This window comes from Corythoichthys intestinalis, chromosome 21 (assembly GCF_030265065.1).
Source record: "Corythoichthys intestinalis isolate RoL2023-P3 chromosome 21, ASM3026506v1, whole genome shotgun sequence".
Lineage (NCBI taxonomy): Eukaryota > Metazoa > Chordata > Actinopteri > Syngnathiformes > Syngnathidae > Corythoichthys > Corythoichthys intestinalis.
Window position 1 is genome coordinate 12,362,598 of NC_080415.1, and position 21,867 is coordinate 12,384,464.

The 21,867-nt window shown below is 39.2% G+C and overlaps 1 protein-coding gene across 1 annotated transcript in view; it reads right to left on the reverse strand.

Moving 5' to 3' along the window:
• The window catches only part of cdc42ep4b (CDC42 effector protein (Rho GTPase binding) 4b), a 44,728-nt gene extending 25,807 nt beyond the window's left edge, over positions 1 to 18,921 (reverse strand). Inside the window, exon 1 of the mRNA XM_057826056.1 lies at positions 18,750 to 18,921. The gene's annotated coding sequence lies outside the window, so the exon portion shown is untranslated. The remainder of the gene's footprint in view (positions 1 to 18,749) is intronic.
• Positions 18,922 to 21,867: the final 2,946 nt, after the last annotated feature.

Sequence of the window (21,867 nt, forward strand, 5' to 3'; positions counted from 1 at the left end):
ACGCCAAGGTTTCTGACTTGATTTGTAGCTGTAAGTGACATTGTGCCAAGTTGGCTGCTTAACTTTGACCTTTCCTTTTTTGGCCCAAAAATGATCACCTCTGTCTTCTGCACATTTAACTGGAGAAAATTCTGGCACATCCATTCATTGATTTGATGAATGCATTTGCTCAGGGTGACTAAGGGACTATAATCATGTGGGGACACAGAAATGTACAGTTGTGTGTCATCTGCATAGGCGTGATAGGAGATGTCATACTGTTCCATTATCTGAGCTAACGGAAGCATATAGATGTTAAATAAGAGTGGTCCAAGAATTGACCCTTGAGGGACTCCACACGTGAATTTGGTTCGTTCTGACTGATGGTTTCCGATTGACACAAAGAAATCCCTATCATGTAAATAGGATGTGAACCACTGAAGAATAGTGTCAGTAAGCCCTACCCACTGTTCCAATCTGCTGAGTAGTATGTTGTGATCAACCGTGTCAAATGCGGCGCTGAGATCCAATAGTAGCAGAACAGATGATTTGCCTGCATCGGTATTCCGACGAATATCATTTAGGACTTTGATAAGCACAGTCTCGGTGCTGTGTTGTGGTCGAAATCCAGACTGAAATGAGTTAAAAAGATTGTTTTGCATCATATAATTCTGGATCTGTTCGAATACAACCCTTTCGATAATTTTCCCCAGGAATGTCAGATTGGATATTGGCCTGTAATTACTAATGGTTGAGGCATCCAGATTAGGTTTTTTTAGGAGAGGTTTTATTACTGCAGTTTTTAACGTCTGAGGAAACTCTCCTGTTTGGAGAGAAGTATTTATAATCTGAAGTATGCCTGGGGCTATGCAATGAAAAACAGTTTTGAAAAAGTTTGAAGGAAGGATGTCAAGGCAGCATGTTGTGGGCTTTAATTTCGACACAATTTCTGTTAAAGTGGCATAGTCCAAGAGGCTAAACTGTCTAAGATTGACGTGGGGGACATTTTGGGAGGCATTTAGTGTAACATTTGTTAATCTGGAGTTGCACACAGTCTGTCTAATCTTTAGTACTTTGTGTGTAAAGAATGCTGCGAAATTATTACAGGACACCTCAGATGCCAATTCCTGAGGTATTGATGCTTGTGGGTTTGTCAGTTTGTCAACAACAGAAAATAGTGTGCGGGTATTGTTAGTGTTTCTACTAATGATCTCTGAAAAATATGACTGTCTAGCATTTTTCAGTTCCTGGTTGTATTTGCGAAGACTGTCTTTGTAGATATCATAAAAAACTAGGAGTTTGTTTTTTCGCCATCTGCGTTCTGCTCGTCTACAAACTTGCTTTTGTTTTATAGCTAGTATGGCATTTCTCCAGGGTGACCTCTTCTTTCTTGACAAAGATTTTGTCTTAATCGGGGCAATAGTGTCAATTACAGTCATCACACTGGAACTGAAACTATTTACAAGTTCTTCCACTGGAGCTATTGTAGGGGTTAATGGTGAGGCATAGGCCTGTGTGAATAACGCACAAGTGTTATCACTTATGTAACGCTTCCTAATCACCTCTGTTTCCCTTTTCAGAGGATGGACCCATTGACAGTGTATCAAATACTTGTTCTCCCCACTGTATATATACACACATATATATATATATATATATATATATATATTTATATATACTAGGGCTGTCAAAATTATCGCGTTAATGCGCGGTAATTAATTTTTTTTATTAATCACGTTAAAATATTTGACGCAATTAACGCACATGTCCCGCTCAGAAAGTATTCTGCCTTTTGGTAAGTTTTACAGCAAGGCTTTTTGTCCTGTCCAACAGCGAACTCTTGTGGTCGCTTTGCGACATGGTTTATTGTTTTCTTGCCATTCATTATGGCTGCACGACGTCTCGGGCTGATAATGTTGTGCTTATATGATCCTTGGACAAGATTTGTCCGTAAGTATGGTTGTTGTAAAGAATGTACATATTATGTTAGTAAGCGAAATGTTATATTTTTTGTATGAGACGCTTTTGTTTATGTTTAGTGAACCTGTATAGCGTGCTAAGCTCACGTTGTTGCTAATGCAATGCTTGTGTTGTTTTTTTTTGTAGTTTTACGACGGTCTAAAGAGGACAATGGTTTGAGGCCATTTTATTAATAAATCAGATGAAAAAGGAAGAAGTCTAATTATTAAGGCGTCGTTCACTAGCTGTCTAGTTTTGGAAAAAGTAGATGCTTCGGAGTGAGGACAGCATAGACAGATTTAAATGACAGTAGAGTGAAATGCCCACTACAGTCCTTATGTACCGTATGTTGAATGTATATACATCCATCTTGTGTCTTATCTTTCCATTCCAACAATTTATTTTACAGAATATATATATATAATTTACAAAAAAATATGGCATATTTTATAGATGGTTTGAATTGCGATTAATTACGATTAATTAATTTTTAAGCTGTAATTAACTCGATTAAAAATTTTAATCGTTTGACAGCCCTAATATAAACACACATATATATATATATATATATATATATATATATATATATGCACACACACACACATATATACAGTACTGTGCAAAAGTTTTAGGCAGGTGTCCTGCCTAAAACTTTTTTATTATATTATGTATATACAGGATATACTGTATGTATATATTTTCCCCAAGTGGAATCTTCAATGATCCTAATAAATTTAATAATTAAAAATATATATATATAATACACTGTATATATATAAAATATATAAGAATAAATATATAAAAAAAATATATATTAAAAAAATTAAATTAAATTAAAAAATCGTTGTCTCGCCCACCTGGGCGGTATGGTCTCTTCTTCCAAGCTCGGGTCCTCTACCAGGGGCCTGGGAGCTTGAGGGTTCTGCGCAGGATCTTAGCTGTCCGTAGGATTGCGCTCTTCTGAACAGAGATGTGGGACGTCGTTCCTGGTATCTGTAGGAGCCATGCACCCAGCTTGGGGGTTACTGCCCCTAGTGTCCCGATCACTACTGGCACCACTGTTGCCTTCACTCCCCACATTTTCTCTTCCTATATATATATATATATACATATATATATATATATATATATATACATATATATATATATATTTTTTTTTTAAATAAACCAACCAGCGGGAATACGACAAAAAGTAAAAAATATAATGTGACTCAACTACAGGAAAATATTTTCAGTTGATGCTGTTGACAATTTCCAAAGTAGGTTGCTGACTTCAAAAGTTAACACTGCATAGCGTTGCATCTGTGATTTATTTTGTAAATAATTAATCAATAAATCATTGTAGACGCTGTAATTGTAGTTTGGTAGACTTTCTTTGTTGCTAGAAGAGAGTAATGCCTTTACGTAACTGAGCACCCGCAGCGCCACATGACACCAACTCAAGCGGAGACTAGCAGTGACGGGAGGGGGCATGAATGATTAAGGGCATCATCATGTCACCTCGGCTCGCGCTGAATGACATCACAACTCTCATCCAGCGCGATTGCGTAATGCCACTGCCTCATTTTTACTTCTTCCACCATGAATCTTCAGCCGATGGCATCCAGACTACTGGAACTCAAGCACCATTTATATTTGTCTGTATTTAATTTTTAAGCAGTTCATCATTTATTATTAAAGAAACCACCAAAACCTTTGACAATTACATAACAGTCATAGGGCATCGTCACAGTAGAGTGTTGTCTTTGTCTTCTCACGTGAAATAATGCGCATTTATACGGAATTACTGCAGCGACAACCTTGGCTTTATTTAACCTCTAGAAAAACCACAGTTGTGCCCATTGTCCGCAGCGTTGGTTGAGAACATTGACATGCAAATGAACCTCTGCGGCCGATGTACAACAATGGCAGATTCGTCAGAAAGCTCTGTGCTCTGACAAAGAACTTATCATTTTCCCACAGCGGAGTCATATAGTTGTATCATGTGGTAGAAGGAAAATAGATGGAGATATAGGTAGTAGTAAAATGGGGATCGAGGCAACAGCTTTCAAAAACAAAAAGGTTCATACCACCACTTACTTATACGTCGACATCATGAAAAAAATATGTAAAACTAAAAAGTCAGGCAACTATGCTGTTAAGTCCTAACAATAATGTCAAAGCAATCGTATGCAACACTGGACAACTTTTTTGTTAGGGTTGTGTGAGTTCCCTGAAACCACTTGACAGCAACCACACTATATATGGTTGGTTGCTGCTGATTGATGAGGATGAACGGAACCTGTTCTTCCCGTTGGCCTTCATGTCCGGTCGCGTGCTTGGTTGGATAGCTATGACAGATAGGTGTGTACCAAAACCAGCAGACAAAAGGACTTTAAAAAAAATAAGAGCATAATAATTTAGACGGGTGTGTGTCTTCCCAGGAGAACAGGTCTAACGTGTATAAAGAAGAACGATTCCTTCACGATTTAGATCCACGCCAAGTTTCTTGTCACTGTCACATGCACCAGATTTGCACCATCATGCAAATCAAAACAACGTTTTGCATTATTGATTATAACCAGGGTGGCACTGATACACTGCACTCACAACACCCAGGAGGCAGGTACTGTACATCAATTATTGTGGGCACACCCTACTTTCAAAGTCTAACACCATCTTAAAACTGCATTTACAAACATAACCCAGACTAAAAACACAAACGTCCAATCCTACTTTTAACTCTTAACTCCATTTTATAACTCTACCAATTTTTCACGAGTAGGCAGACCTAAAAGTTCAAAAAAATTCTCCAAATTGTACATTGCGCCAATTGTGTGGACTGAGTACCAAAATGTGCCTGTGCAATTTTTGAAAAGGCGGACGTGAGAGCCGAATGAGAACCTTAAAGAGCATACGACATGAGATAAAAAAAAAAGTCTTAAATAGCATTATTATGTGAATTAGAATCATATTTTGATACGATTCGACTATATACAACAATGTAGCAAAGCGCAGATGACGAGAAATTAGTCTTTTAATCTGCCGGTTAGCGACGCCTACCATTACAGGGCTCTAGCGTCCCCAACAGGTGGATGACGTCAGCGGGAGAATGGGCTCATCGGTTTTACTATTCAGCCCATTGAGGGGGAATTATTCAGAACGAGGAAAACGCGACGAAGAGAGCCGCAAAATGTCATTGTTTCAGTCTATCTACGCGAATATTTTTACAGGATATTCTTTATATCGAAATATTTTTCCCAAATTGCTAAATACATGGCATGGTCAAATAACAGTCTTGTGCTAAATGGAATATGAAACAATAAAAATACACTTATTCAGGACGACATGGCAAAATTACTCCATAATGGTCAAAACTGTCGACTTCACCTTTACTGTCGCACCTCCCGAACAATATTTTATGACACCTAAATCGGGCTTATGTCATTTCCCTTCCCCGGCTTCGGAGAATGTAAACAAACCAAGAGGCGTGACAGCTAGCCGACATGCTAACCCGAACCGAGTGATGTTTCAAAGTCTTTGAAGCGGAAAAATCACACATAACTAGCCCGGAACTTTTGACATGACGACTGGGTTGTCGATTGTCTTTGCTGATCGGAAAACCGCCTGGCGGAGAGCAATTTACAGTTCGTTCCCTGGAGGAGGGCGGCTGCAGTTGTTGTGCAGCTAACATGGAGCTAATGTGCATGAGGAGAGCTTTTTACATTCCTATCAATGATCAAACGTAAGTAGTTCTTTATTTAAAGAAAGTTTTTAGTGTTTACTTTGTAATCGCTGTATTTGCGGCTATTTTTAGCACAAACTTGCAATTTCTGATCGGGTGGAAAATTTGAAAGAACATCGGGCACACCAAGAGTGCAAAAGCCGAGTATAGTGCTCGCCCGGCGGGGGTATGTGCAACAAGGAGCATGTCAGCCACAAAATGCAAGCCACCTCTGTTTTAAAATGATCCCAGTATTTGACATAATACAAAACAAGATGTTTACTCACTTCCTCGTAAGTCCTATGGTCTCACAGTAGTAGGGCTTGTTTTGGCCAATATCCACGGTGAATGGGAACCTTTTGAAACTCGAAAAGGCGCACACGCCTCTCCCTCATACAGCAAGATTTTTCTGCAGCCGTTTGGCTGGCGTGATGCGAAAAATAAATGTATTAATCCGCAAAATCAGCTGAATCCTTAGTTCTTCTCATACAACAGTACGGCTGTATAGTGAAGAGGACTCCTTCTATCGTACACGTCATAGCGCCCTCTTTCTCAACTTGAGACAGTTGCCGGAAGTCACTCATTTTAATGGCGCGGGATTCAAAAAACTAGATAAATATAGCGATCGCTTCCACACACATCCAAGCGGTACATATCATTCAGGAGCATAAAATACCACGTGTATTATGAAATAAACATGCTTTTTTCGGGTCGCATGCACTTTAAAGAGAGATGGTTGCATGTGATAGGAGGCATGCCCCCAGTAGCTGTAATGTTTGAGTGTGTGCGTTAGGCTAAATAACATTGGTTTGCCGAAGCATCCTCCAATATGGCATCTTCTGCGAAGAGAGACGCTTACGAAGCCCAGTCAGAGCTCAAGGCCAACGCAAAACAAAAAGAAACTACCACCTATGGTGATTTTTAAGAGGAAGTTGAGCTGCCGTGTTTGATGGAGTCTAGCCCAGCTGTTCAATTCGGATCCCGAAGATGAGGACTTTGATGGATTTATGAATTGATTAAGATTGATGTGAGTACTTTATTAAGTTCTTTAATAAAGTACAATTGAACTATGTTTTTCTCCTGCTGCCAATTTGAAAACCTAACGCCTTGTCTGAGACTCAAAGTCATTTCAAGCGCAACCGATTCTTGAAAATTATAACCTAGTCTTAATACCCTAATCATGGCTTAAAACATAATTTGAAACACTAACTTTCAAAATTTGTAAAACCTCAATTGTGTTTTGAAACATAGCTTTGAAACCCTAAACCCTGGGCTTCCACCACTTTTAAAAATCCAAACCCTAAGATTGGAAACTATAACTGCTGTGAGTCTTTGTTCGACAAGTTCAAACAGATTAGTACTGAAAAGCCTTCAAATGTCTTTTGGCTCATTTCTACAGGTCATCAGTTGGCGAGTTTGAACCACAGGGTTTTTTACGCTAGCAAATAAACTCAACATGCCCAGGCCGGCCCACCCACCTCTATCACTGTAGGCTCAACATCGCAAAACTGCATGTTCGCTGGCCCCCTATCCTCTATTTGACTGCAAAACTCTTTTTTTGGCCTGTTTCCCGAACGCTCCGTGCAACAAAATCATCACCTGACAAGCTTGAAAATGATTTCTCTGTGCTTCCAGCCAAGCTGGCCTTTTATGAAGCGTTTACTCCTGCATGACTGGACAAAGTGTTTGGTGGCAGGAGACTGTGCTGCGCTGGCTGGCTAGCTGGGTGGGTGGGCGTCCATGTGTCCAGGCCAAAAACAAACCAAAAAAGACCATGGATAACAGAGTTTCTGGAACATATAAGTTGTCGTTGTCTATTTGCTGGATACAGAACTCTTCATGGATTCTTATGTGGCTTCTCCACCTGGCAAGTACCAAATGAATAACTGACTTTACAGTCCTACTATAAAACATTAAACAATTTTTTGCAGTATAATACATCTCCAAAGTTGCACAAAACTGCAAAGTTTAAACGGTAAAATCCCACAGGTTTTCTTTAGCTGTATTCTCCACCCACAAAAAGTTCGTTAGAGTGGTAAAAGGATCACTTGTAAAACAACTTAAAAATTGTGTCGCACAAAGCATCATAAAATCCTCGTCCCACAGAATATAAAACATGTTTCTTTTTGCAATATCGTTGTACATACGGATTATTTTGTTGCTTCCTTGTCTTTGAAAATAACAGAGTGAAAATAAATATCGGAAAACCGGATCTTTTTCGCATGATTCAGATTCTCCGAAAATGTGATCATATCAGGGATATCGTGACCATATACTAGAGGAGTTCCAAAAAATCGATTATTACACGCATCGCAATTCGACAAGTGACGATTCGATTACAATTCATAAAAGGTTAAAAAACGATGATTTCCCCTCTTAACTTTATGGCAGCCGCTCGTAGCAGAACGAAATTCAATACACGTCTGCTGCCGTTAACGGGCGCACGCACGTTATGATGGCTGCTGCCTGATACTGAGAGAGAGATTTCCTCCTTTTTAAAAGACTGGAAAATAAATCTATGTATGAGACAGGAAGGAACAGGAACTAGTAATGTACGATGCATCGATAATCGCGATAATCACTATTACCATTATCATCGTCAATACCGTGATCATCGTTCAATTTTACAGAATTTAACTTCTGTAATTTACAGAAGACGTTGCCAGCACTCCATTACGGAAGAATAGCACTTCACTATCCTCGCCATATAGTGCAAAAATTTCTGGGTTTTACTTGCGAGATTCATCATATCTCGATGTGTAGCAATAAATTGCTCACACGAAGGCTAGAGAATATCAGTGGTCCAAAAAACCTTCTTCTGCAAGGATTTGGATTTCTTTTTCGAGAGTCACGTGGAAGGACCTCTTCTCGATCGCTTCTTTGTTTTCAACGTTTCAGCGACGTCAGCTTTGAAAACCGAGGAGAATACAACCTTGGTTTTTTAAAGACGTAAGTACACCTTTACTCTCTTTTCTAATTCTAAAATTCGAAGCAATTCTTTTGATATAGAAGGGCAAATCCTAGTGCCTGTTCGTTGAAGTGTGACCTATTTGTTGTTGTTGACCTGTCATAAGTAGATAGGACAGCTGACAGGTTGTCTAGTCATGTGAATTTTGTACATTTATTACTAGATCTGTATAACTACTCGTATAGCGTACTTTTGCTATGTAAGTTTGCGAATTGTTTTTTTGTTGTATATAGCTTTTTTTTTTTATTTATTTTTTATTTTTTTTTAAATTTTTAAATACCGTTTGAGGCTCAGCTCAGGTATTTTAATTTTTCATGGTCCTTATCCGATTACTCGATTATTTAAACTAAATAGTTCAACGATTAATCGACTACTATAATAATCGATAGCTGCAGCCCTAGTCAAAACAAAAAAATGCAAATTCTTCTCACAGTTATGTGTTAGAAATGACAGTCGTTTCGACAAACTCGTTCAAAGTTTAAATTCGTCAAATTACACCGAAATCCGACAAACTGCTCACCTGCCCTTTAAATGATTCAATGAGTGAGTCCACTCAAATCCACTCCTGCTTTGACGCTCACGCTGTTGAGAACAGTCTCTCACTTACACAATGAGTTGCCACAGCACAGTTATGAATGGGCTACAAGTTTTAACGATGATTGACACATTTTTGCCTTTGATCGTTAAGCTACCATGCTTGTCTGGCAAGATCAAAACTACAAACCTGTCATTGTTAACTTCAAGTACCAAACTTAAGCTGCACTCAAAAGTTTGGCCACACTGCTTAGCAGGAGGGAGGGTCTGGCGCTGTACGACCATGAAGCACAAAAACAAATATATTTTTTCTAAAAATTAAATACCCGATCCTTTACACCCGATTCTTGTCTTCTGAAAAACGGCGCAATCGGACCGATTTCTGATCACGTGATCAGATCAGGACAGTCCTACTTAGTGCACTAAGAAAAATTAAATTTCTGCATACATTGTTGAGAGGAAGAGGCTTCAAACACATCTGCGTTTGTATCAAAAAAAAAAAAAAAAAGGTTTATTCCAAAAGAAGTGAAATAAACTTGTCTTCACCAACTGCTGCACAGAAGGTAACACAAAGTAGTATTTATTTTTTTATTTATTTTTTAATTCTGGCACAAACAGGCGTAAAATGTTCCCTTTTTAATATCTAAATTTACATTTCAATGCAATGCAACACATTCTTTTGAAGTGCTGCCATGGTTAACGTTGCAAAACTTCATTTTATTATGTTATGAGAGGTTCCACTAAATTAGCAACTTGGACCACTCACAGCATGGACAACGGAAATGATAACGAAGAGCACCGATTGAGAGGAGGCAACGGTGAACCTTCATTACGGCTTCCGCAAAGGGATTATAGCAAGTACAGGCTCACCAGGTCGCTTGCTGCGACTCTTTTGACAAATGGAAAGCATTCATGCGAGGGCCCTGTGGGCCAAGTCATTGAATTAACTATCCGAGCTGCTGGAACGGCAAAACAAAGCATAATGGATTTCAATAAGGGGTAGTGGGGTGTAGTTAGTAGTGCTTAAAAAGACAGAGTGAGCACATTCACTTTTAAGTTTGTCTGGCCTTCAACGTGAAATCAGAAGGGAGGGTCTTGAGGAAACAAGATTTGGTCAAACATCCAGTAGGGTCTTGGTAGGACTCGAAGATAAGTAATGGTTCAACGGCTTTTGGCATTTTTATCAGTGGCACAGACAACTTGTAACGCCACAGGGCTGACAACAACAGTTCATAAAATTCTGCGGTTTTAACTTTACACAAAAGATGTAAGTAGCTAGCAACGATGGGAAACGTGCTACCACTAAGATCCAAGAGGAACGGCTTTTCACAAGGAGTTGGCAAGCAAACGTCCAAAGTCTATCAACGGCGATGACTGAACAAGCTCAAGGGTCGCCAGAAAGAGGAATGTTTGTGAAGCCTTAGCTGGAAAACAAGGAGTAACCTTTCATCTGGTGCCATCACACAATATACAATAGAGAGAGAGTAAGAAAACGCTAAAAGGAAGTAAAGAAAGTCCTTTTAGGCACACCCAAGCACGTGGGCGAAAGGAAAGAGAAGAAATGTTCATCAGTAAAGACATTGTAATTTAGTAGGTTAGGCAAATGGTAACCTAAAAATATCCTCGTTTAATTTGACTCCTTTATTTGGGAAGCCAAATATAAAAACAGATTAATTAGACACCAGTTTCTAGGTGTGGCTGTCACATAACGCGCCCTGACACCACCAACACATCGAAAAGAGTAACCACCAAGCTAACTGGCCGAAGCAAGTGCCATGAAAAAAAAAAAAAAAAAATCAATTAAGATCAACACAACATAGACTAAAAGCCTTCACAACCTAACTTACGAAATTAAGTTAGCATAACAAACTTAACCGATACAGAGGATGCATGATGGACAAGGTGTGCCGACTGAGGACTTATTTGTCTAGACAAAATGTTCAGAAATGTACGCTAGGCAAACAATCAAATAAACTGGTTCAGCCACAAGGCAAGGAATTGATGACGGCAGATACAGCAGGAGAGGTACTGGTCAGCATTATGACTGGAAGATAGAAGGTTAACGCTTTCCAAATCTGAATGGTTCGTTAATCTAACAAGTCGGGTTTAAACCTCTGCCAAAATGTCCAACATCGGCGAATTTGACACTCAATATATTCCCGTCGCTCTCAACTTGCTTTGTTTAGATGCAAACAGGCAGAACGTACTAAAAAATGCCTTAAGAAAATACTTAAATGTAGTTATTAGATCAAATCAGGACGGTTTAAATACGCTACGTCAGTAATGTGGTCAACAGATAAACAATCTGCTTTAAAGCTACCACAAAACAATACAATGGTTAAAAGTATGAGAGGGAAATACATGCAAAAAGTACTTCTTTAAACTGAACACAAATTTAAGAGTAGATACAGTACAAAAAAAGCAGAAACACCAAAACTTGAGATAATAACAATTGACAAATAAACATGTGCCAGTTACCAGTTTCGAGGTATACCGTGGTATGAAAACGTCACGGTTTCAAAACCAATACAATTTTCCGTCATACAGTTCCTACGGTATTAGCCATTTTTTATGTCCCAAAGGTAGAAAACCCTCGCTTGCAGCTCAAGGGCTTACTGTTCCTCCTTCGGTTGTTGCTCAGTGAGTTAGACAGTCAGCTGTGCTACACAATGGCTGGAGGAGGTGAAACACCTGACCATTTCCTTCATTGAAGAAAAAGAAATTGGTACAGCTACAGAAATGTTACAGATGGCCGCGGCTGAGAGGAACAGGGCCAACCGACATGTAAAACGTGTTTGCAGAGGAGGCAATAACTCCAATATGATTTTGTATTTAGGTGACCACTCGTCGCTTTATACAAAATTAAAGATTAGTAAACGCTGTTAGTAAACACTGTTATAAACATTTCCCACGAAAGTTAACTCGAGCGTGTTTAGTGTGTCTAGCGGTAGTAAAAAAAATACAGAAATTGGACAATTATTCAATTAGTTTTGTTCTGGTGATAATAATGTTGAGCTGTGGCTAAGGGTTTACGCTCACCTGAAGGACTGCATTTATTTCAATTTTATTTAGAATATTTCATTATACCTATGTTCCAATTTGCTAATATGTTGTTTTGAAATATTAAAATCCTGCTCAACGGAAAAAGTCTATGTAATTGCAATACCGTTATACCATGAAACCGTGATATTTTTTCTTAAGATTATCATACCGTCAGAATCTCATACCGGAACATGTCTATTGACAAATAATTAATTTTCATTGGCTTCCCCCACCCAGTGTTTCCAATGATAAGTAAAAGACAGAATTGGCCATGATAGGGAAAAATGGGACCGTATCGCTGAAAGTTGTAGAAATTGACTACACATTGTATGATCAACTTTTCTAACTACTTTGGGGCACAAACCTTTAAATGCCGAATCAATTAAATGCATGCTCATGTGTGTAAAAAAATGGAGGCAACAATACAGTACTCACATTAATTGAAGGCATTTTAAATGGAGTCCCGAGTGAGTCACATGAATAGTATTGGTTTTCCACCAGTATAAGAGGTGTGTGTTACTACTCTCACTCACTCCTCTAGCCCAATAAAATAATACTCTCTCTCTTTTCAAACTGACCGATGAGATCATGCGGGCAGTGAGCCAATTTCCTTCAAATAGTTTGGCCTGCAAAGAAGAACGCGGTCAAAGATAAAAGAACAAAAATGAAAGTCATACAATTCAGGTGGCTTGACATATCTCTACCAAATTTCAGCCTCCTTACCCCCCCCCCCAAAAAAAAAAAAAACAGACAAAGTGCAGAGGATTAATTCTTAGACATCTGTTTACATAGCAAATGCAATGACCCAAAAAAAAAAAAAAATATATATATATATATATATATATATCCCTTAAAAGTTACATTCTTGCCTTGAATGGTCCCACATTCAATGACGCAAGTAATTAAATCATAATTTAAAAAGACAACACACCTTATCTACCATCTGTAAGTCTAATTATAGGCTTGACGGACCAAAACTCAGCAACAGGGGAAAAAAACAACAAATCAAAAGTTGCACAATTAAAATTTCATTTCCATATAATTTAGGTCTTTTCCCATGTTATCCTTAAAACTACCGTATTTTCCGCACTATAAGGTGCACCTAAAAGCCATAATTTTTTCTCAAAAGCAAACAGTGTGCCTTATAATCCAATGTGCCTTATATATGGATCAGTATTTATTAATAATACCATGAAATTCCCTTTAGCGCAGCACCATCGATCGAATGTACAACGCAACCCCAACCACTACTACCGGGCCCTAAATATGAAAACAGTTTTAAAATAAGCCATTCATTGAAAGTGTGCCTTATACTCCGATGTGCCTTATAGTGCGTAAAATACGGCACTTATCTTGTTTAGGGTCGCGTAGTTGCTGACCCACCTGAAATCGGGTGAAAGACAGACTACACCCTTAACTTGTCATCAGTCAGGTAAACACTCAAATCATAATCTCCCATTTAAATGAATGAAAATCACTTTAATCATTGTGCTCTTTCTGATATGTGGTCCTTGGCCTCCCAAGGATGGGTATCATACAGTTATGAGGATGTACATGAAAAAGACACATTAAAGTGCTCAGTAAGCTGCAGTCATAATAATCATTTTTGGCAATGAATGTACAACCGTACCACTTATTTTTCTGTCTACATGTGTTGTTGCACCATTTGTTTTTAAATATTTGTTGTTTAACATGGCAACATCAATGCTATCTGTTAGCCCTTTTATGGCGTTAAGCGTGTCTCCCTGAAACAAGTTTTCCTGTTGTTCTAAATACACAAAATTGACTTTATTTATTTTAACTTTGGGTGGGAGCGGCAATAGCTTCAAGGCTCTTTTTTGAAGAATTGTTCACAAGCTGCCAAACGGCTGCAGTTAAATTGGCTGGCACCAATTGGAGCGCTAATCCTGGGACTTTTGCACACTAGACAAAGCAAAATAAATACAAAATTAAAACGACAAGTGCTTATCTTATCATTTTCTGCATTTTAATCCAAAAATAACCGAATAATTGTTTTTACCAAAGAACACATATTACTTAAAAAAGTATGATACTTTTGCGGTGTTTTAATGAATTGTTTATTAAGGAAGCATTTCTTGTCATTGCTTCAGGTTTTACTTCTTTTGTACGATGTTCTTGAATTAAGAGAAATGTTCCAATGTATTAAAAATACTGGGCTCAGGCCCTCGAAAAATCCAAATAGCTAACAAGATTTAAATCCAAGTAATGCTTGATCAATGATCACATAGGTGGGTAGTAACGCATTACATTTACTCAGTTACATTAACTTGAGTAACTTTTTGAGAAAAATGTACTTAACAGTAGTTTTACTAAGCCATACTTTTTACCTAACAATCACATGACTCCATTATACCAATCAGACTCAAGTTTGCCATTCCATGATCACGCCGGTCTGTACAATCATGTAGCGTCTTTAAAGCACCGTAAGAATGTAAGTACTTGACTTAGGCTAGGTTCATACAGCAGGTCTTAATGCAAAAATCCGAGATTTTCATGTTTTTCCGACTCAACTTAGGCATTAACTTGACTGTTAACTGTCTGAATGAGAAAGGTTGCATAAAAGTGGACCATTTCAAATCCGATCTACGTCACTTTCGTGTGTGGTTAAAATCCAATCTGGGCCACATTTTTCCAGAATGTGGCTACGGTCTGAACTGTCAAGTCCCCCAAATCTGAATTAATGCAGCAGTTACGTCAGCAAAGAGCAAGAGAAATAGGGTGCTACGTTAGCGATGGAGCTGTGCGTTAGTGTTAGCGCCTAGCTTGAACGCTGGTTTTAGGTAAGAGGCGAGCTTGACAACAGCCATAGAAAAATAAAATAGTGGGAGGGGTGGGGTATCTGTGCTCCAAATGAGCAATATTTCAAGATTGCTTACACGGGGTGAGAGTTGGGGCAAACTGTTAGTATACATGTACGTAATGCACGCACAATGCTATCAATCCATATAAACTTTGAATACAAGATTAAACGTATATTATAGGGCTGTCAAAATTATCGCGTTAACGGGCAGTAATTAATTTTTAAAATTAATCACGTTAAAATATTTGACGCAATTAACGCACATGCCCCGCTCAAACAGATTTAAATGACAGCACAGTGCAATCTCCACTTATTACTTGTGTTTTTTGGAGTTTTGTCACCCTCTGCTGGCGCTTGGGTGCGATTGATTTTATGGGCTTCAGCACCCATGAGCATTGTGTAATTATTGACATCAACAATGGCGGGCTACTAGTTTATTTTTTTTGATTGAAAATTTTACAAATTTTATTAAAACGAAAACATTAAGAGGGGTTTTAATATAAAATTTCTATAACTTGTACTAACATTTATCTTTTAAGAACTACAAGTCTTTCTATCCATGGATCGCTTTAACAGAATGTTAATAATGTTAATGCCTTCTTGTTGATTTAGTGTTATAATAAACAAATACAGTACTTATGTACCGTATGTTGAATGTATATATCCATCTTGTGTCTTATCTTTCCATTCCAACAAAAATTTACAGATAAATATGGCATATTCTGTAGATGGTTTGAATTGCGATTAATTACGATTAATTAATTTTTAAGCTGCAATTAACTCGATTAAAAATTTTAATCGTTTGACAGCCCTAGTACATTATTTATGTCTGTTATTTGTGTCCTCTTTTTGGAAATCAAAATATGATCACCCTAGAATGCCCTTGAGGTAGCATTTGTTTTGATTGCTCCTGCGCATGCGCGTCAGTTTGCACAGCACATCTAAGACTGCGAATTAGTGCGAATGAGTGATACTTGAACTGGCTCAATTAACAAAGGCAGTCTGAACTGGCACACAAAAAAATAGATATGACAAAAAAAAATTGTAGTTGTGCATTAAAATTTGCGGTATGAACCTAGCCCTAGAGTGCCGCTGTCAACATGACTCGAACGTGCAGATTTTAATCTCCCTCCAAGTTTTTATCTGGCACCGATTGACCACGAAAACCGTGGAGATATGATCCTTTTCATTTCATAATAGGAAATATGCTTTCTCCACTAGAGGGCACTCATGCTCTTTGAAAGAATAATGATTAATTTCTGTAGATTTGATTTCTCTCGCCGTAATTCAATGTTGTTGTTTTTTTTTTTTTTTTTTTTTGTATTTCTCTGGCTTAATGTGGTTATGTAATATGATACAGTACATCTTAACCAACATCTTAAGCAGTTCCTCATAATGTTAACCCTTTAACACCGAACGTGTCGGCAGCGACGCGTTTACCCATGTCGTCTTTGAAGCTTTGTCACGCTGTAATTACGTCACCCACGTGCCGCTGGTTGGTCTCATTTGAAAGTACGGAAGTTGATGTCCACACCAGTTTTTATTTGAAGTCAATCGACCAAGAAAAACGGGAGATATTGTCATTTGAGTTTTATAGTTTTATTGCACTCATAAATATGCATTAAAACGCTGCATGGACCATGTATCTATCTCCATACTTCCATCATTTCTTGTCCTTTTTCAAAACCGAAAGAAGCGCAAAAGACTACATATCCCAACAGTCGTTGTGATGTCAAGAAGGACGAACCGAATGTGGACATTTGTTGAAAAAAAAATTAAATGCATTTCCGAGCGAGGCACCAACTAAGGAAAAGGAGGCATGCTGAAGCAAACAACGGCCAGTTTGAGCGAGCGACTTTGAAACGTGCAGAATGAATCTAAAACTAAATTTAGCGCAAGCTAATGCATTATTTCATTAATCCAAGGAAGAAGATGAGCCGTATTTGCCGTTGTTTTCCTGGGATGAGTCGGCGTTTCTACGCGTAGAAGTGACAGGCTGACATCAGCGCACAAACGGGACGGAGTAGGCTGTGTGACGTTGTGTGTGACGCAGCTCCGTGACCTGTTCATGCAGAAGCTTTATTGAGTTCGCAAAAAAATAAAAAAATAAAAACTTTATTGGGTCGTATGCCAGAAAATTTTGAATTGAACTGAACTACTTGTCAATATTTTTTAAATACTTTTTTTCAATGTTATATACATTTTTCTTCAAGGAAATTTTTATAAAGATGAGTGTTCGAGAAGCTTGGTTGCATGTACGTAAATACTTTAGATAAGGTGATGGGTATAACACCTAACTTCACAAAGAGATATCCTCCAAACCCTTTTTGTGTTAGATGATATATATATTTTTTTTTCTCTCACTATTTTGCACTGTATATAACCCGTTTTGACCATAGTATGTGTAAAGGCCAAAAACGCCTATGACCATACTGGCTGTTTGTGTTGAATTGTCAGACATAAAACTATTCAATCTTATTTTTTTCTATTGAATGTTCATCCTAACAAGTAGAATAAATATTATCAAGCTTCAAAACGTTTGGTCGAGCATGTTTGGTTGTCAATGGGACATCAACATTACAAATTTAGAAAAAATATTTTGCTTTTTTTCTGTCTTTTTCGGTCCAAAATGTGGATTATAATTGGTCAGTGAAGAAAACAACAGTTTGGATATGAAGTTCAAGGTGTCCTTAAAAAAGGGACCCAACTTGGCCATTGTGAACAATTTTTTCTTTGAAATATAAGTGCAACATCAAATGCATGCAAATTCGGCCAAAATAGGTTTAGGTGTTAAAGGGTTAATCAGTACTTGAGTATAAGTTTTCACGAAATACTTTTTTACTAGTACTCGAATACATTTTTTGGATGACTAATTTTACTTGAGTAATCTTATTTTGAAGTAACACCACTCTTACTTGAGTAAAGTTTTTGGCTACTATACCCACTCTGCTTGATCAATGCAAGCAATGATTTCCATGTGATTTCTATTGTACAACTTTCCAACAGCAGACATGTTTAATCCTCCATTGTATTCTTCCAGTTTAAATCAACGATTCAGAGCTCAGCAGTTGTACATGTCTGGATGTGATCTCACAGCTCAAGATGTAAGTTCTACTCGTGTGCAGAGCATTACAAGTTATATAATAAGTTGGGAAAAGTGAGCCTTCCAGTCCATCTGCCCTTGATTAAATTATTCTGCTGTTCAAGTTGAAACCTACTCTAACTTTGGGAGACTGAAACATAAATCATGTCACTGAGAAAAAAAAAGCACAAAAATATAAATAAAAATACAGCAAACATTCAATAATGCTACTAAAAATGAATATAACACAGAGTCATCACTCCTCTATGTGTAAATAGGTTCATAATTCACGCTTATGCTTCATTTAACATCAGTTTCCTTGTTTCATTGTGCACTTGATAAAAAGGTATTCATTGACGTCATCACGAAAACATGTTACATTTGGATCTCCTTTGTTTTATTTTTTTTAATCATATACATTTACCGTGCCCCTGACTCAGTGAAAATATAATAAAAGGGGGCGAAAGGGGGGCTTATGGATGGCCTCATTGTTGTCTTCCTACGGCCGAAGAAGCGATGCGACTCAACGTTTGTAGAATTTAAAGTGACGTATAACAATCGAGAATAAACCAACAATTAGATTGCACTACCCGCGTTAGTTTTACGGACTAAAAGTTGAACAAACAAACAGAAAACATGTTAAACACGTCAAAATAGTTACCTTCAGCTGATGTCCGGCAAGAGAAACTTCTACAGTATAAATCCACAACTTGTGCCCGTCGCCGAGTGAACCAGAAAGGGAGAAAGGAAGGAGTGGACGTTGTGATTCTGTGGCGGGGGTAGCCTAGCCTTTCTGCGTGCGTTGTTCCGCGTCTCCGTCTGCTTGTGAGCGTCCCTCCCCGGGCCTCCCAGCAGCGTCCAACCCGCCCCCGCCCCGTTGTTGTTTTAAAGGCACACCGCCATCCCTCCAATAAATCTACATCGGTGACAAGAGAGGGCGCCATCTTGTTGTCCAGTCAAACCCTTTGAAAGCAAGTGGACAACTATTCAAAAATTGACACTTAAGACCTTTAAAGTGCCTGTAACAGCAAAAAAATCTTAAATAGCATCATGTGAATAAGAATCATATTTTGAGAAGATTCGATTACATACAACAACAATTTGGCAAAGCGCAGCGCCATATTGTCCGTCACTGTGTGTCCATATTGTCAATGATCGTAGTTTCTGAAGGTGGATTCACTTGCAAATTGTGGAAGCCCCGGTGCTTTTAGACGCTTTAAACTCATTGGATGAGTTGCATAAAAGCCATTATTTGGAAAAGCTTCGGTCGACCCAGTCGCCAGATCCATATTTGATGCCCAAACTGTTCTGTCAAGAGCAACTGTTCTGTCAAAATTTTCTGCCTTATAAAATTTTGCTCCCAAAGCTTTTGTGGCGCTGAAAAAGCCCTCTTTTACATCCAGTTGGACTCTCAATGTTATCCAAAGGTGCTAATTAAACTAGATACATCATAAACATACATGTGCAACACAAAAATGGCGTAAATTAATACTTAACGACACGACGAAGTCGTTAACAGTGAGAGCGCTGGGTGCAGTTGCTGTGTGCAGCTAACATGGTAGGATGTGTCTGAGAACTTTTGTACATGTCTTTACATGATCAAACTTAAGTAAATATTCCTTTCTTTAAAGAAAGTTTGTAGTGTTTACTTCGGAATCGCTGCGTTCGCGGCCATTTTTAACGTTACGCGCATTCGCAAAACCACAAGGTAGCAATTTTTGATGGGTTGGAAAATTTGTCAGAACACCGGTGTGTGCCGAAAAATAGCTGCCCCGCGTGAAATGTCCCCCCTGACGGGAGCGCTTATTTATAACGCTTTATTGACGTGAAGACATCAAATGTTTTCGTGGACGCATTACAGTAATCGATTTACGACTGTAAGATCAGTTTTAAATAATTAAATTACACAAAATATTAGTACTGTATTTTAGTAACAAATCGTGGACTGGGTCACATAACCATCTTTGAACAGAAATGTATTAGTCTACAGGTTTTCACGACCATATCCCAATGACAATCGCACAGGTATGACATTTATTAGTTCAAGCAGAGTAAAATAATATATATTCACGGTACAAGAAAGTCGTTTCCGTGTGGGCGCTCCCGTCAGGGGGGACATTTCACGCAGGGCAGCTATTTTTCGGCACAACACCTGTTGTTGCGCTCACCTTCTTGCTGCGCGACCGTGGCGACGAGCTTCGTAGTCTCCGTCTGATGATGTCTGCGATCGTGTTGGCATCATATTGATGTTTTCGCCTCTGTCTATCGGCTGTCGACACAAACGCATAATGGGCCGAGATAAACAAACCGTGCTGCTTTCGAGATTTGCCTTTTTAACAGTGGGCACACAGCAACTACTAAAATGACCGTTTATCTTCTCTATTACTGCAACCAACCGCCACACATGCCTTCACCATTTTGATTAATCAATGTTAACGATTGTCAGGAAGGTTTTTGGGTTCGTTTACTAGGCGGTGATTCCTTAGACAAGCAGAAAAACACGCAGTAATAGGAGGAATGTACGTAGCGGTAATATGTAAACACGATGAGCTGACGGACAATATGGCGGCACCAGTCGGGGGGCGGAGTTGTGACGTCACATGATTTAGGTCTATAGCGCTCGACCGTCCCCAGCTGGATGATGACGTCGGCAGTCACGATTTTATCCGGTTTAAATTTCAGCCCATTGAGGGGGGAAGATTCAGAACGAGGAAAATACGACAGAGAGGAGCAAAATGTCATGAATGTTTCAATATCTTTACTCCAATATTTTTACAGGATATTCTTTTTATCTAAGTATTTTTCCCCAATTGCTAAATAAATGGTATGGTCATCACAAATTACAGTCTTGTGCTAAATGGAATATGAAATATTAAAAATGCATTTATTTAGGATGAGAGGGAAAAATGACTGCATAATGGTCAAAACTGGCAACTTCCGCCTCTCCCGAATGGTATTTCATGCCACCGGAGTTTGTCCGACTTTTGTCATTTCCCTGCCCCGGCTTAGGAAATGTCGTTCTGCTGTGGCCACAGCAGTGCTCGTCGCCAGGAATGAACACCGAAAATAGCCCATTCTTGGTGGACAAACCGGCTGACGTCGGAGCGGGGTGCTGCTCGTGGCCAAGCCAAGCAAAGTGCCTTCTAGGCGGGCACGCGAATAGCACTGAGCGGGCAAGATCGGCCAGCCAAACCGACTGACATCGGAGCGGGGTGCTGCCCGTGGCCAAGCCGAGGAAAGCGCATTCTCGGCGGTTACGCGAATAGGACCGAGTGGGCTGGATTGGCCAGCCAAATCGGCCGACGTCGGAGTGGAGTGCTACTCGAGGCCAAGCCAAGGAAAGCGCATTCTCGGCAGGCACGCTTTCATCGGCCGGCGACCATGGTGTGGGAGAAGTCGCCGGGCATCGGCCATGGACAGGGAGTATTTTTAGTTCACCCAAGCCACCTCCTTATTAAAACGTGTGCCATGATCCCAGTATTTGACATAATATAAAACACGTAGCTTACTCACCTCACAATGGTCCCACAGTTGTCAGACTTGTTTTGGCCATCATCAGCGGTGAACGGCACTACCCTCCCACCTGTCAGCCAGAGTAATAGGGCGGTAGGTGGGTCCCACACTTCTCTTTATGGCATGGCTCCTGGGGCGGGGCCTCGTCTTTACCTGGGCCCCCAGTTGCGGGTTTCAGCGTTCTAGTCCCGTGCTGCGACAGCCTCTCGGGGCTCTCCTGCTTCCGGTTTCCCCTGTCTTAGCTACCCGTGTATCCACCTTGGGCC